Below are 14,573 nucleotides of genomic sequence, written 5' to 3' on the forward strand. Positions count from 1 at the left end.
TGATCCCGTTTTTCTGTATTCTTGTTGGTGTTTGGCATTGTTTTTATTTTAGTCATTCAGATAGGTGTGTAATAACATCTCATTTTGGTTTTAATTTGCATTTCCCTGATAGCTAACGATACTGAACATCACTTCATGTACTTATTTGCCATCTGTGTATCTTCTTCAGTGAAATGCCTGTTCATGACTTTTGCTCAGCGCTGGGATCGTCAGGATTACTCATTTTGCCCCTTACCTCTGTTTATGCCAATAACCTCAAAAAGTCTGGTTTCCTGGGTCATTTTTCATCCCCAGGACACTCATCCCTATTTATTCTGTGTAGAATGATGCCATCCCCATTGCCCAACACCCTTAACCCTTACCACTATCTGACATACTTCTTTATTTGTTCATCTCTTCTTCTGCCCCTCTAGAATATCAGCTCCATGAGGTCAGGAATTTGTGTCCATTTCATTCGCTGTTGCATTATCCAGCCAGCAGTGTGCTGGACCAGTTTACTCTATAGAGCGAAAGGGAATTAAGACTTATGTTATCATTGCATGAGGTAATGTCTCTCATTCCTCTTAGGGCTAGTCCCTGGAACAGATGCTAGCTTAGGGTACGAGCTTCGTAATGTTTGTGGAATGAAGAGTTGCATTTCCTGGATGATTCTGTTCCATACGCTAGGAGCCCTATTGGTGACGTTGGTTCTTGAGGCGCCCAGCTTGGATTTAACCCCTGCAAGGTTGGCCTTTTTCCTGGGCAAGCTCTCTGGAGAAATGACCATGGCAAATGGCTTTCCCAAAGGACAACAGCTGGCACTGGAGATCTGTCTTTTGCTTTGTAAAGTTTTCATGGCACAGCTGAGAATGTTCGCACAATTTTACCTAATGCTGTCTAATTGCATTTTAGAATTTTGCTCAATACCGTATAATTACATTTTAGAGCTTTGTCATCTCAGTATGCAGCAATTTGGGTGGCTGAGAGTGAATAGTTGTGGATGATGATTCTGGCCACTTCTGTGTATGTGTAAATCTTCAGTGTGAGCCAGAAAAAGCTTTAGGAATTGAGGGAGCAATGGGCTTTTTTCTCTTATCAGATGATGTTATAAGATGATAGGAGAGCCCTGATAGCAGGAAAGACCAACACATGGATAGGAATGAGGCGTTCACATCAGACAGATTGGGTTAAAATCCTAGCCCTGACATTCAATAGTTATCTGGCCATTAACAAGTTAGATAAGCTGCCTTAGCTTGATTCTACCTCTGTAAAGTATAGATAATATTTAATACTTTGCATTACGTAAGAATTGAATGAGATTAAAATACATAGAATGAAGCCTATCATAAATTGCGTACTCAATAAATATTAATTTATTTCATTCCTACCCTGTTTTTGGAAACTCTGGCAATGTAGTGGTTAAGAGCTACCACTGCTAATCAAAAAGTCGGCAGTCCAGATTCCCGGCGTTCCTTGCAAACCCCGTGGGGCAGTTCTACTCTGTCCTATAGGGTTGCTGTGAGTTGGAATCGACTCAGCAGCAAAAGGTTGTTTGTTTTACCCTGTTTTAGACTTATGAAAATGAAGAACTCTCTCCATCTCCAAAAACATTTGCCCCCTATGTCCGTGATGTAATTTGCCATTGGTCGCAGTCAGACGTATTGTGGAACACTGGGAATTTGGCACAGACAACAGTTAATGGATATTCAAGCACCTCTTATGAGAATGAGCATGCAAGAAGAGAGCAAATGAATGTGGGCACATGTCCCTGTAAAAGAATAGATGGAATTCAAAGGTACTCACAAAGACTATGCTTATTTCCATTTTCCGTTTTTCTGTTGCAAGTTGGATGTGATCTCAGCACTATCTGTTTGTCTCTGCTGATTACATGTCATCAGTTTAGGTTTCAGTAGCAGATTTCAAGCACCCTTACAGCAATGGGTGTATCATAGCTACAGTTTCATATTTCCCAGACTACATAGTGTGCTTACAGGGTATTTTGTAGGTGTGATAACATTTCCTCTTGATTATGCATTTTTTGTAATGCGTAAGGATTACAGTGATCTCTGAGAACCTGGAAATGAAGGAGAGAAAGAGCGCCCTCCGGGATAAACTAAAATATTCATCCATAATTAACCAGGACAGACACATGCAGTCCCTCATTAGAGTCAGGACTATAACCTGATTGAAAGCTAAGCTACCCAAAGATGCCATTAAGATTTTGAGTTAGATAACACCCTTGATTTTGACTCCATGCTTACCAAACAACACTCTGATTATAGTTTATTTTCCCGTATGGCGTGTTAACAGAAAGAATGTATTGGCTGGAGGATCTAATGGTTCTTATCCCCTTGAAAATTTTATGTATAATTTAAAAATAATAACAATCACTCACGGTCTTGGAAACTTTGTTGTTTTGATATGCTTTTGATGTATGGACAATATTGGGTTTATGAGCCTTTAAGACTGAGCACTAAATTGCTGACCAATGCAATTTATTTGAGAAATCCACTCTGGGTGTCCTCTAGGGAGGTGACATACTGGCTTCACAAGTGACACACAACTAATTTTTGGCTCTTTTCTTCCTATTTGGAATATCCTTATGAGGCAACTTGCCTGGAAAATCACAGTACATATTTTAGGAGACATTATGGGCATAAAGAGTAACCAATTAAAAAAAAAAAAAAAACTTGAGTAGTTTTGGATCTGGGGGTGATCTCATATTCTCTTTATACATTGTTGATGAAAATATTACATAGTCTTAGGTATGGAAGAATGCTAAGGTTCTATCCAGTATTATCTCTCCACTTATCTAGAGATTCTCTTTACACTGTCTCTGGGCGGTTATCGTTAAGCCTTTGATTGAAGCTCATTATTTCACAGATCATTGATAATTGACGTTAAATGTGTATATACAGCAAAGTGCACAGACCTGGAGTTACAGTTAGATGAGTTTTGATAAATATGCGTGCCTGTGTGACTGCCACTCCAAATGAGTTATAGAACATAATTGCTTCATTTTTAAACTGATGTGATTATTGAAAGTTTTTTTTTTTTTTTTTTATTGAAGCAAAATCTGACTGTTTGGAACTTCTTACTGTTCCTGTTTTTCTTTGGAGCCAGGTACGTTCAGCCTCTCTTCTCCTTGATAGCCCCTCAAATGAGAATTGGATGAGAAAATAAACATAAGCCCTTCAGAGTATAGTAAGAATCACATGTTCCAACATGATTCTAGAACATATTTTGATGTATTTGTTTATTTAGGCTGTCTTGTTTATTTAGGATGTCATGGTCTTTGGAATCCAGCTGCCTTAGATTTGGAATCTGCTACTTCCAGTTACTAATTGTGTGACCTTGGGAAAGTTAATGGGCCTCCTTAAACTGCAGTATCCTCACCTGTAAAATGAGGACAATATGCAGCCTATAGTGTTGATGAGAAAAAAGTGATATAATGTATCTAAAATGCTTAATATTTCCTGACACATAGTAATATATACAATAACCAAAAAATCAAACATGTTGCTGTTTAGTTGATTCCGACTCATGGTGACCCTATAGGACAGAGTTGAACTGCCCCATAGGGTTTCCAAGGAGCGGCTGGTGGATTTAAACTGCAAACCCTTTCATTAGCAGTGGTAGTTCTTGACCACTGTGCCACCAGGACTCCATATATACAACAGAAGGTATCAAATATATACAACGTTGTTGTTGTTGTTAGGTGCTGTTGAGTCAGTTCCGACTCATAGCGACCCTACGCACAACAGAATGAAACACTGCCTGGTCCAGCGCCACCCTTACAATCATTGTTATGCTTGAGCTCATTGTTGCAGCCAATGTGTCACTCCACCTCATTGAGGGTCTTCCTCTTTTCTGCAGACCCTGCCAAGTGTGATATCCTTCTCCAGGGGCTGATCCCTCCTGACAACATGCCCAAAGTATGTAAGACACAGTCTCGCCATCCTTGCTTCTAAGGAGCATTCTGGCTCTACTTCTTCCAAGACAGATTTGTTCATTCTTTTGGCAGTCCATGGTGTATTCAATATTCTTCACCAGCACCACAATTCAAAGGCATCAATTCTTCAGTCTTCCTTATTTGTTGTCCAGATTTCACATGCATATGATGTGATTGAAAATACCATGTCTTGGATCAGGCACACCTTAGTCTTCAAGGTGACATCTTTGTTCTTCAACAGTTTAAAGAGGTCCTTTGCAGCAGATTTACCAAATGTAATGTGTTGTTTGATTTCTTGACCACTGCTTCCTTCCATGGCTGTTGATTGTGGATCCAAGGAAAATGAAATCCTTGACAACTTCAATCTTTTCTCCATTTATCATGGTGTTGCTCATTGGCCCAGTTGTGAGGATTTTTGTTTTCTTTATTTTGAGGTGCAATCCATACTGTAGGCTGTGGTTTTTGACCTTCATCAGTAAGCGCTTCAAGTCCTCTTCACTTTCAGCAAGTAAGGTTGTGTCATCTGCATAATGCAGGTTGTTAATGAGTTTTCCTTCAATCCTGGTGCCCTATTCTTCTTCCTATAGTCCAGCTTCTCGGATTATTTGCTTGGCATACAGATTGAATAGGTATGGTGAAAAGGTAAAACCCTGGCGCACAACTTTCCTGACTTTAAACCAATCAGTATCCCCTTGTTCTGTCCGAACAACTGCCTCTTGATCTTTGTAAAGGTTCCTCATGAGCACAATTAAGTGTTCTGGAATTCCCATTCTTCTCAATGATATTCATAATTTGTTATGATCCACACAGTTGAATGCCTTTGCATAGTCAATAAAACACAGGTAAACATCCTTCTGGTATTCTCTGCTTTCAGCCAAGATCCATCTGACATCAGCAATGATATCTCTGGTTCCATGTCCTCTTCTGAAACCATCCTGAACTTCTGGCAGTTCCCTGTTGATATACTGCTGCAGCCATTTCTGAATGATCTTCAGCAAAATTTTGCTTGCGTGTAATATTAATGATATTGTTCTATAATTTCCACATTCGGTTGGATCACCTTTCTTGGGAATAGGCATAAATATGGATCTCTTCAGTCAGTTGGCCAGAAAGGTCTCTTCTATATTTCTTGGCATAGACAAGTGAGCATCTCCAGAGCTACATCTGTTTGTTGAAACATCTTAATTGATGTTCTGTCAATTCCTGGAGGCTTGTTTTTCACCAATACCTTCAGAGCAGCTTGGACTTCTTCCTTCGGTAGCATCAGTTCCTGATCATATGCTATGCCTTGAAATGGTCAAACATCGACTAGTTCTTTTTGGTATAAAGACGGTGTATATTCTTCCATCTTCTTTTGATGCTTCCTGCATCGTTTAATATTTTTCCCCATTGAATCCTTCACTCTTGCAACTCGAGGCTTGATTTTTTCTTCAGTTCTTTCAGCCTGGGAAATGCTGAAAGTGTTCTTCCCTTTTGGTTTTCTATCTCCAGCTCTTTGCACACGTCATTATAGTACTTTGTCTTCTCGAGATGCCCTTTGAAGTCTTCTATTCACTTCTTTTACTTCATCATTTCTTCCTTTTGCTTTAGTGGCTCGATGTTCTTAAGCAAGTTTCAGAGTCTCCAGTGACATCCATCTTGGTCTTTTCTTTCTTTCCTGTCTTTTCAATGACCTCTTGCTTTTTTCATGTATGATGTCCTTGATGTCATTTCACAACTCGTCTGGTCTTCAGTCACTAGTGTTCAGTGTGTCAAGTCTATTCTTGAGATGGTCTCTAAATTCAAGTGGGATATACTCTGGATCATATTTGGCTCTTGTGGTTCCTGTTCGGATTTTCTTCAGTTTCAGCTTGAACTTGCATATGGGCAACTAATGGTCTGTTCCACAGTCAGTCCCTGGCCTTGTTCTGACTGATGGTATTGAGCTTTTCCATCGTTTCTTTCCACAGATGTAGTCAATTTGATTTCTGTGTTCCATCTGGCAAGGTCCACGTGTATGGTTGCCGTTTATGTTGGTGAAAGAAGGTATTTGCAATGAAGCAGTGGTTGGTCTTGCAAAATTCTATCATTCATTCTCCGGCATTGTTTCTATCACCAAGGCCATATTTTCCAGCTGCCGATCCTTCTTCTTTGTTTCCAACTTTTGCATTCTGGTCACCAGTGATTATCAATGCATCCTGATTGCATGTTTGATCAATTTCAGACTGCAGCAGCTGATAAAAATCTTGTATTTCTTCATCTTTGGCCCTAGTGGTTGGTGCATAAATTTGAATAATAGTCATATTAACTGGTCTTTCTTGTAGGCATATGGGTATTATCCTATCACAGACAATGTTGTACTTCAGGATACATCGTGAAGTGTTCTTTGTGATGATGAATGCAACATCGTTCCTCTTCAAGTTGTCATTCCCACCGTAGTAGACTATATGATTACCTGATTCAAATGGCCAATACCTGTCCCTTTCAGCTCACTAATGCCAAGGGTATTGATGTTTATGCGTTCCATTTCATTTTTGACGATTCCAATTTTCCTACATTCATACTTCGTACATTCCAGGTTCCGATTATTAATGGATATTTGCAGCTGTTTCTTCTCATTTTGAGTCATGCCACATCAGCAAATGAAGGTCCTGAAAGCTTTACTCCATCCACATCATTAAGGTCGACCCTACATTTAGGAAGCAGTTCTCTAGTTGTCTTTTGAGTTCCTTCCAACCTGGGGGGCTATATCAGACAGCGTTCGCTGCTATTCATAAGGTTTTCATTGGCTAATGCTTTTCAGAAGTAGACTGCCCAGTCCTTCTTCCTAGTCAGTCTTAGTGTGGAAGTTCTGCTGAAACCTGTCCTCCATGGGTGAGCTTGCTGGTATCTGAATACTGGTGGCATAGCTTCCAGCATCACAGCAACACGCAAGCCCCCACAGTATGAAAAACTGACAAACGTCCCCCCAAGTGTGTGTCATATACAGTAGAAGATATCAAATATTATTAGAGGAGAGGTAGATTTAACATTCTTGAAAAATCTCTGGATAAAACTTGTTTTTAATTCTGTCTTCTTTTTTAGACAGGGATTAAAAGAGCATAAAGTAGTGAAAAGGGAACTGGATTTAGAATCAGATTACCTAGGTTTTAATCCTGGCTCATCTGTTTATTAGCCATGTGATTCTTAACAAAACACTTAACCTTCTTCACCTATTTGCACAGTCTAAAGAAAGGATGATAATACTGCTTTATCCACATCATAGTGTTATCGAGCAGTTCAAGATTAAAATACAGGGTGAGTTAAAGCTCCTTTAAAGTTGTAATTTTGTATAAAGACAAGGGGAGAATAAAATGATAGTGCTCACAGGGAGGTGAGAAGGGAATTACCAACCTAAAGTATGAACTATACCTGTAATTGTGGAATTACAGGTATAGTTCATATAATGATGGCACACAAGAGCGCAAGGTATAAGCGGGCTATTAGTACCCAAGTGTTGCTCCTTAGACACTGCCTTCATTAGAACATTTTTCTGCTCAAGAGACTCAATGGTGGAGCACATCTAGGTTGTGGATGAGTACATGTACTCTACACACTCCCTTCTACTCCCTTACCTCGCTGAAATAGATACCTGAAGAGTAAGAGCACCTGGCTAGGTTCACAGACTCTTTTTCATTAGTGGCTATTTGCTCCAGTAGAAGATACCTACTGGACTCTCCTTTGCTTCCTTCAACCTAGTGAATAGAAATTCAAGTCAGCATTCAGTAGCCATGAAGCACTTCTGGGTTTCCTCTCTGAACCCCAAACAAGGGTTTTTGTTGTCTGTTACCCTATTTCCATGTTTTCAGAATATCTTCACCAACATGTGATTAGAAAGAAAGCAGCATTAACATTAACACCCAGGTGATAGTGTCTGTAAGTGTCCTTCCTTGAATGTAGCACTCAAGTTTTCTCACCACCCCACCCCTCCTACCTCAGTTCTTCCCCTCCTATTTCTGGGAAAGCCCTGGCACTAATAATGTACAGCTAACATCATACTTAATGGAGACAGACTGCAAGATCTCTCTAACATCACGAACAAGGATATTTGCTCCTGCCACTTCCATTTGACATAGTTCTAGACTGTGCAGTAAGATAAGACAATGAAATAAAAAGTAGCCAGGTTGGAAAGGAATAAGTAAAACTGTATTTTCAGATGGCATGATTGTCTATGTATAAAACCCAGTCATATCTACAAAAAAGCTTCTAGGAATGAGAAAGGTCATCAAGGTTGCAGGATATAAGATCAATATCCAAAAATCAATTTCATTTTTATATAGTAGCAATGAAATAAAAAAAAAATGATGATGGCAGTGGGTGGAGCAATGAAATATTCTGTATGCTAGTAATAAAGAAATTGATAAACCGAACTCTGTGAAAGCTAATATCTTCTGTATGTGAAAAGATGCCATTAAGAGAGTATAAACATAACCCACAGAGTGGGATAATATATTTGCCATACCCATATCTGACAAGAGAGTCACATGTATAATATATGAAGAAACATAATGGCCAAGAAACATGAAAAAAGGCTCAACCGCTTTTGTCACCAGGGAAATACAAATTAAAACGATCTTATACCACTATACAACCACCAGAATAACTAAAATGAAAAAGATGGAAGACGCCAAGAGTCGGTGAGGATGACTAAAAATTAGAACTCTCACTCTGCTGCTGGGGGGTATAAATTAGTATGCTCACTTTGGAAATCTGCTCAAAAAAATAGAAATGATGCTTATGCTATGACTGAGCAGTTTTATTCCAAAATATACATCCAACAGAGATGACTCCTTTTCCCCACCAAAAGACACATACATGTTTGTTCACAGCAGCACTGTTAAAAGAGTGAAAATCTGGAAACTATCCATATGTCATCACACAAAGTAAGACAGCAATGGAAGTGAATGAACTACAGTTACCTGCTACTGTGTTTATCATTCTCACAAACATAATGTTGAATGAAAGAAGCCAACACAATACAATTTTTAAATATATATACCAATTACAAACAGGAAAAATGAAGCTGTTAAGAGTCAGAATCATAACTACTCTTGGGGAAGTTGTAATGTCTTGATTAGTTCAAAGGCTGATTAGTTCAGTTTATGAAAATTTACCCAGCTGTAAAATTATGTACACTTTTCTCTAACAAAGAGTAGGAGAGATGCAATTGTCCTAGGTTTGGCCAGCAGGCATCCCTGTGCACTGGCCTCTTCATCTTTGCAACGTTGGCCACCCCTTCTTGAGCACTACCTTACTTTCTGGGATAACAAATCTGACTGATTATTTGGGGTGGTGGAAATGGTTAAGTGCTGGATTACTAACCAAAAGGTTGCTGGAGATTCAAACCCACCCAAAGGCACATTGGAAGACAGGCCTGGCAATCTGCTTCCGAAAGGCCACATCCATGAAAACCCTATGGAGTAATTCTACTCTGCACACATTCGCCATTAGTGGTAATCGACTTGACAGCAACTAACAACAATAACAAAGCCCTGGTGGTGCAGTGGTTAAGAGTTCAGTTGCTAACCAAAAGGTTGGCAGTTCAAATCTACCAGTCACCCCTTGGAAACCCTATGAGGCAGCTCTACTCTGTCCTATAGGATCGCTGGGAGTCAGAATTGACTTGATGGCAACAAGTTTAATTTTTTTTTGTTTGTTAACAATGATAACGGTTAAATTTCACCTTTTCTAGGGTAAAATCCAAGACTAACTCTGCCCCAAAGGTGATTTTAGTTTTCAGCACATTGTACAGGTTATACTGAATTCCCTCATTCTTGCTTATACTTGGAAAACCCTGGTGGCGTAGTGGTTAAGTGCAATGGCTGCTAACCTAAAGGTGGGCAGTTCAAATCTGTCAGGTGCTCCTTGGAAACTCTATGGGGCAGCTCTACTCTGTCCTCTAGGGTCGCTATGAATTGGAATCGACTTGACGGCAACAGGTTTGGTTTTTTTTGGGTTTGCTTATACTTAGAATTGATTTCTAGGTGTTTCATGTATTTGATTTATCTTTTCAATAGATCGTGAGTGTTTCAAGATCAGGGCCTGTGTTTTTCACCTTAAAATTAAGACCCTTCTTGGATGTTTGGACTGTTTTAGTTATATAATAGATGCTAAATAATGCTGTTTTTATGAATAATAAAGGAAGCAAATTGTCTTCCTAGAAAAATATTTCTGTTTTGTACTTCTTAATTGTGTTTCAGGGTTGTATCCTTTCACCATACCTATTCAACCTGTATGCTGAGCAAATAATCCGAGACGCTGGACTATATGAAGAACTGGGCGTCAGGATTACAGGAAGACTCATTAACAACTGGCAATATGCAAATGACACAACCTTTCTTGCTGAAAGTGAAGAGGACTTGAAGTACTCACTGATGAAGATGAAAGAACACAGCCTTCAGTATGGATTACACCTCCACATAAAGAAAACAAAAATCCTCAAAACTGGACCAATAAGCAACATCATGATAAATGGAGAAAAGATTGAGATTGTCAAGGATTTCAATGTACTTGGATCCACAATCAACACCCATGGAAGCAGCTGTCAAGAAATCAAAAGACGCATTGCATTGGGCAAAATGACTGCAAGAGATCTCTTTAAAGTGATGAAAAGCAAAGATGTCACTTGGAGGACTAAGGTGCACCTATCCCAAGCCATGGTGTTTTCAGTTGCCTCATATGCATGTGGAAGGTGGACAATAAATAAGGAAGACCAAAGAAGAATTGACGCCTTTGAATTATGGCACTGGAGAAGAATAATGAATATACCATGGACTGCCAAAAGAATGTCTTGGAAGAAGTACAACCGGAATGCTCCTTAGAAGCAAGGGTGGTGAGACTGTCTCACATACTTTGGACATGTTGTCAGGAGGGCTTAGTCCCTGGAGAAGGGTATCATGCTTGGCAAAGTAGAGGGCCATTGAAAAAGAGGAAGACCTTCGAGATGGATTGACACAGTGGCTACAACAATGGGCTCAAGCATAGCAACAATTGCGAGAATGGCATAGGACTGGGCAGTGTTTCGTTCTGTTGTGCATAGGGTCACTATGATTTGGAACTGACTCCATGGCACCTAACAACAACAACTTTTTAATTCATATGTTAATTGAAAATTTAGCTAAATGTTGGAGGGTAGTCATAGCATAGGAGAAAGCAGTGGAAATTGGGTTTCCACATGCTAGTAATATAGAACAATTAAAAGGCCTGTGACCTTATAAATTAACATTTAATGATCTCAATTACTCAACTGACTGGTTGATTTTTCCTCTTCATTCATAATTTAAGAAAGTTTTACTACATTATTATATTTTAGTCATTGTTCAGTTTTTGAGATGAGTTAATATTTACTATTCATTTTGGTGACGATTGTCTTTTATTAAAATTTATTTATATTGTGCTTTAGATGAAGGTCTACAGAGCAAATTAATTTCTCACTAAACAATTAATACACACAATGTTTTGTGACATTGGTTGCCAATTCCACGGCACGTCAACACTCTCCCCTTCTTAACCTTGGGCTCCCCATTTAAAATTTATTTCTTGGATAGTTTAAGTGGTTAAAAAGTTAATGACTGTCTTGTTACGGGGTTTGGTGCATGGTGAATCAGTTTATTTTCAGGAGGTGAAGAGTAGAAACATTCACCCCTTGATGTTGTTACTTAAACCGGTCCTGTCGTATTTGTTTCTCCCTGTTGGCCCTGAACCCTCAAAGATGAAGTAAGTGTGAGCACAACTCTCTTGCCTCATGCCTCACTTCTGTGATGCACATGGCTTTATTCCAGTTATTAAATTCAGTAAATTGTCTTAATCTGAGCTAGTATAGGGAGGGCCAGTGAGTGTCAGAGAATATTGACTTAATGAAAATTTCATTTTTAAGAAGTAATATTGTAACAGACTCTTCAGAACATATTCATTGTGTTAAAGGCTCCTGGAGACTTGATTTGCTAAAATAATTAGCCTATTAATCATTTATATGAAATTGGGTGTGTTTTCAGTAGGTTGGGGATGAGTTTGAGCTGGATATAGCTGTGGAGGTCTTATAGTCTGACCCACGCATTGTACAGGTGAGGAGATTGGGACCCAGAGATGTCAATGAGAGCTAGTTGGTGGCAGAATTGGGTAAAAGAACCCAGGTCTTCTGATCCTTGAGGGAGTGCTCTGTCTGCTTCACCTCAGAACACACTTAGTATATTCTGGTTCGTAGTGTCCCCCACCTCCTGGCATACCCACCTTTCGCTTAGTAAACCTTTAAGAGCATTACCCTGAATTCCAAATGCTTGAGTCTAAATCTATGTGTTTTTACTATAGTTCTTATTAAACCATCAGAAATTCAGGAAATCTTTTGCTGGTTAGAAAATGAGTTACCCAAATATAGAACCTACACTGTAGAAACTTCCCTACTCTGTAAGGCTGTCAGATTAATTTTTCATCTGTTTAGCTACATGACTGCAGCACAGTAAACGCTGGTATCAGCAGCCACACCTCCTCTCTGCTGCGGGGCAGGCCATGCTGTGGGAACTAGCTCTTCTGTGCGTACCTTAGAGCAGTTGCTGTGGAGTCTCCTGTGACTCCTGGTGACCCCATATGTGTCAGAGTAGCACTATGCACCACAGGGTTTTCAATGGCTGATTTTTTGGAAGTAGATTGCCAGGCTTTTCTTTCAAGGTACCTCTGATTGGACTCAAACTTCCAACTTTTTGATTAGCAGCAAAATGCGTTAACTGTTTACATCACCCAGGTTCTTACCTACCTCTCAGCAATTTCACTCATTCAACAAATATTTGAGATTTATTGTGTACCAGACCCAGTGCTTACAATTGGTGATACAGTGTAACTCATAAGAATTTCTCACATCCTTCACTGAGCTTGATAGACAATAGAAAACTAAAAGCATTAACATGAAAAATTATGATAGAGGAAGAATATGGAACCATGAGAACATATAACAGAAGGACCTCATAGTTCTGGGAAATGATGCTTAAACTGAGATCAGAAGGATAACTAGGAGCTAGCTAGGTGAAGGGGCAGGGAGGGACCAGTCTAGGCAGAGGGAACAACATGTGGGAAAACCAGAGGCAAGGTAGAGCTAAACAAGAACAGTGATAGCTGGAACGTAGCCAGGGGAGTTATGGGAGATCAGACTTAAGAGCTGGGCAGAGATTAGATTCCAGACGGTTGTGTGAAGGAGTTCTGACTAAGGCAACGAGAAGCCAGGGAAGGATTAATATGTCTCTCTGAAGTCATTGTCATATTATACTATAATCATTGGTTTATATGTATGCCTCTTTGGTAGACTCTGAACTCCTTGAAGGTAAGGCTATATTTTTACATCTTTGTATACTTTGTGTTTTACATCTTAAGTGTCCAAGAGCTGGCCTGGCACAGACCAAATGTATAATGAATCATTGAAGGCTGAATGAATGGCACAGTTAATGATAAACAGTTATTACCACTCTCCCTAGTTCCAGCCTCTAGTAGAATGCAGGCTTACTTTACACATGTTGCTATGTTAGGGTTAAATTATTTCTGTACAGTAGGCAGGATACATTTCTAAGATATCTAGAATTGTGTTGATAGGATATCGATGTCTTCACTATACTCTTGAGAGAAAAATATAAGAAGTTAAAGTTGGCTCAAGGAGTCATTGGGCAAATATCTGCCAGCACTAAATGGGTGATATCTTTGTTGCTTGCTCCTCTCCACAGTTTAATTTTGGGTCTAGATAACAAACTGGCAGAAGCACATCTCATTTTTAAACAAGCTCTAGCATTTGTTGACATTTTTTGACAAGAGTGCTGCAGACCTTGGGCCATTCTTTACAGAGTCATTGTTTAGAGTTGATATTCTGAAGACCACAGCTATAGGTGACCCTATTGTTGCAACCCCTTCTGGTCCCCCAACCTTGTCAGGCACAACTCAATGTGGTCAAATTCGGGGACACCGACTTGGGGTCAGCCCTGAATCATCTCTTTGCTATTCATGTTGGTCTGTTGGGGTTCAGCATAGACTCACCATACTATTGGATGACTTTGTAAATCCCCTCCTTTTTTAATCAGTGGAAAAATCCACAATCTCACAAAACATAGTTCTTCCAATAGTGATGGCTATAATTGTGATTGATTTTGATAATTCTTTATATCATTAAGGGAAATATTTTACTGATTTCTGACCCTTTTCTTCAGGATAGGTAGTAGCAGACTTCAGTTCAGTATTTATTGCCATGGAAACCAAATCTAGGCCAGCTCTGCTGCTTCAGAAATGTTCATTGGTATGTTGGTTTCTTGGTGTGGCTCTTTGCCAGATACTGCAATCCCTTTTAATCTCTTTCCCTTGACATTTGTGTGCATGTTATGTTTTGTGTGTTTCTCCATTTGAATTAGTAGTTGCCTTGGTTTGAATCTTTTTCTAAGAATACTGTATGGATTACTTCTAACAAGGACAGGCCCCCATGATCCTCTTGTCTGCGTGAGTGCATGTATGTGTGCATAAGAAATAAAGAAATGATAGAAACTGCCATGATTTCCCCTTGAGGTATAAAACATCAAATTTGGGCATATTTCCCTAGAAAGGCTATTGTTTTTCTTCTAAAGTTTATCCTGTTTGTGTGTGTGTGTGTGTACATGCA

Source organism: Loxodonta africana, chromosome 7 (assembly GCF_030014295.1).
Source record: "Loxodonta africana isolate mLoxAfr1 chromosome 7, mLoxAfr1.hap2, whole genome shotgun sequence".
NCBI lineage: Eukaryota > Metazoa > Chordata > Mammalia > Proboscidea > Elephantidae > Loxodonta > Loxodonta africana.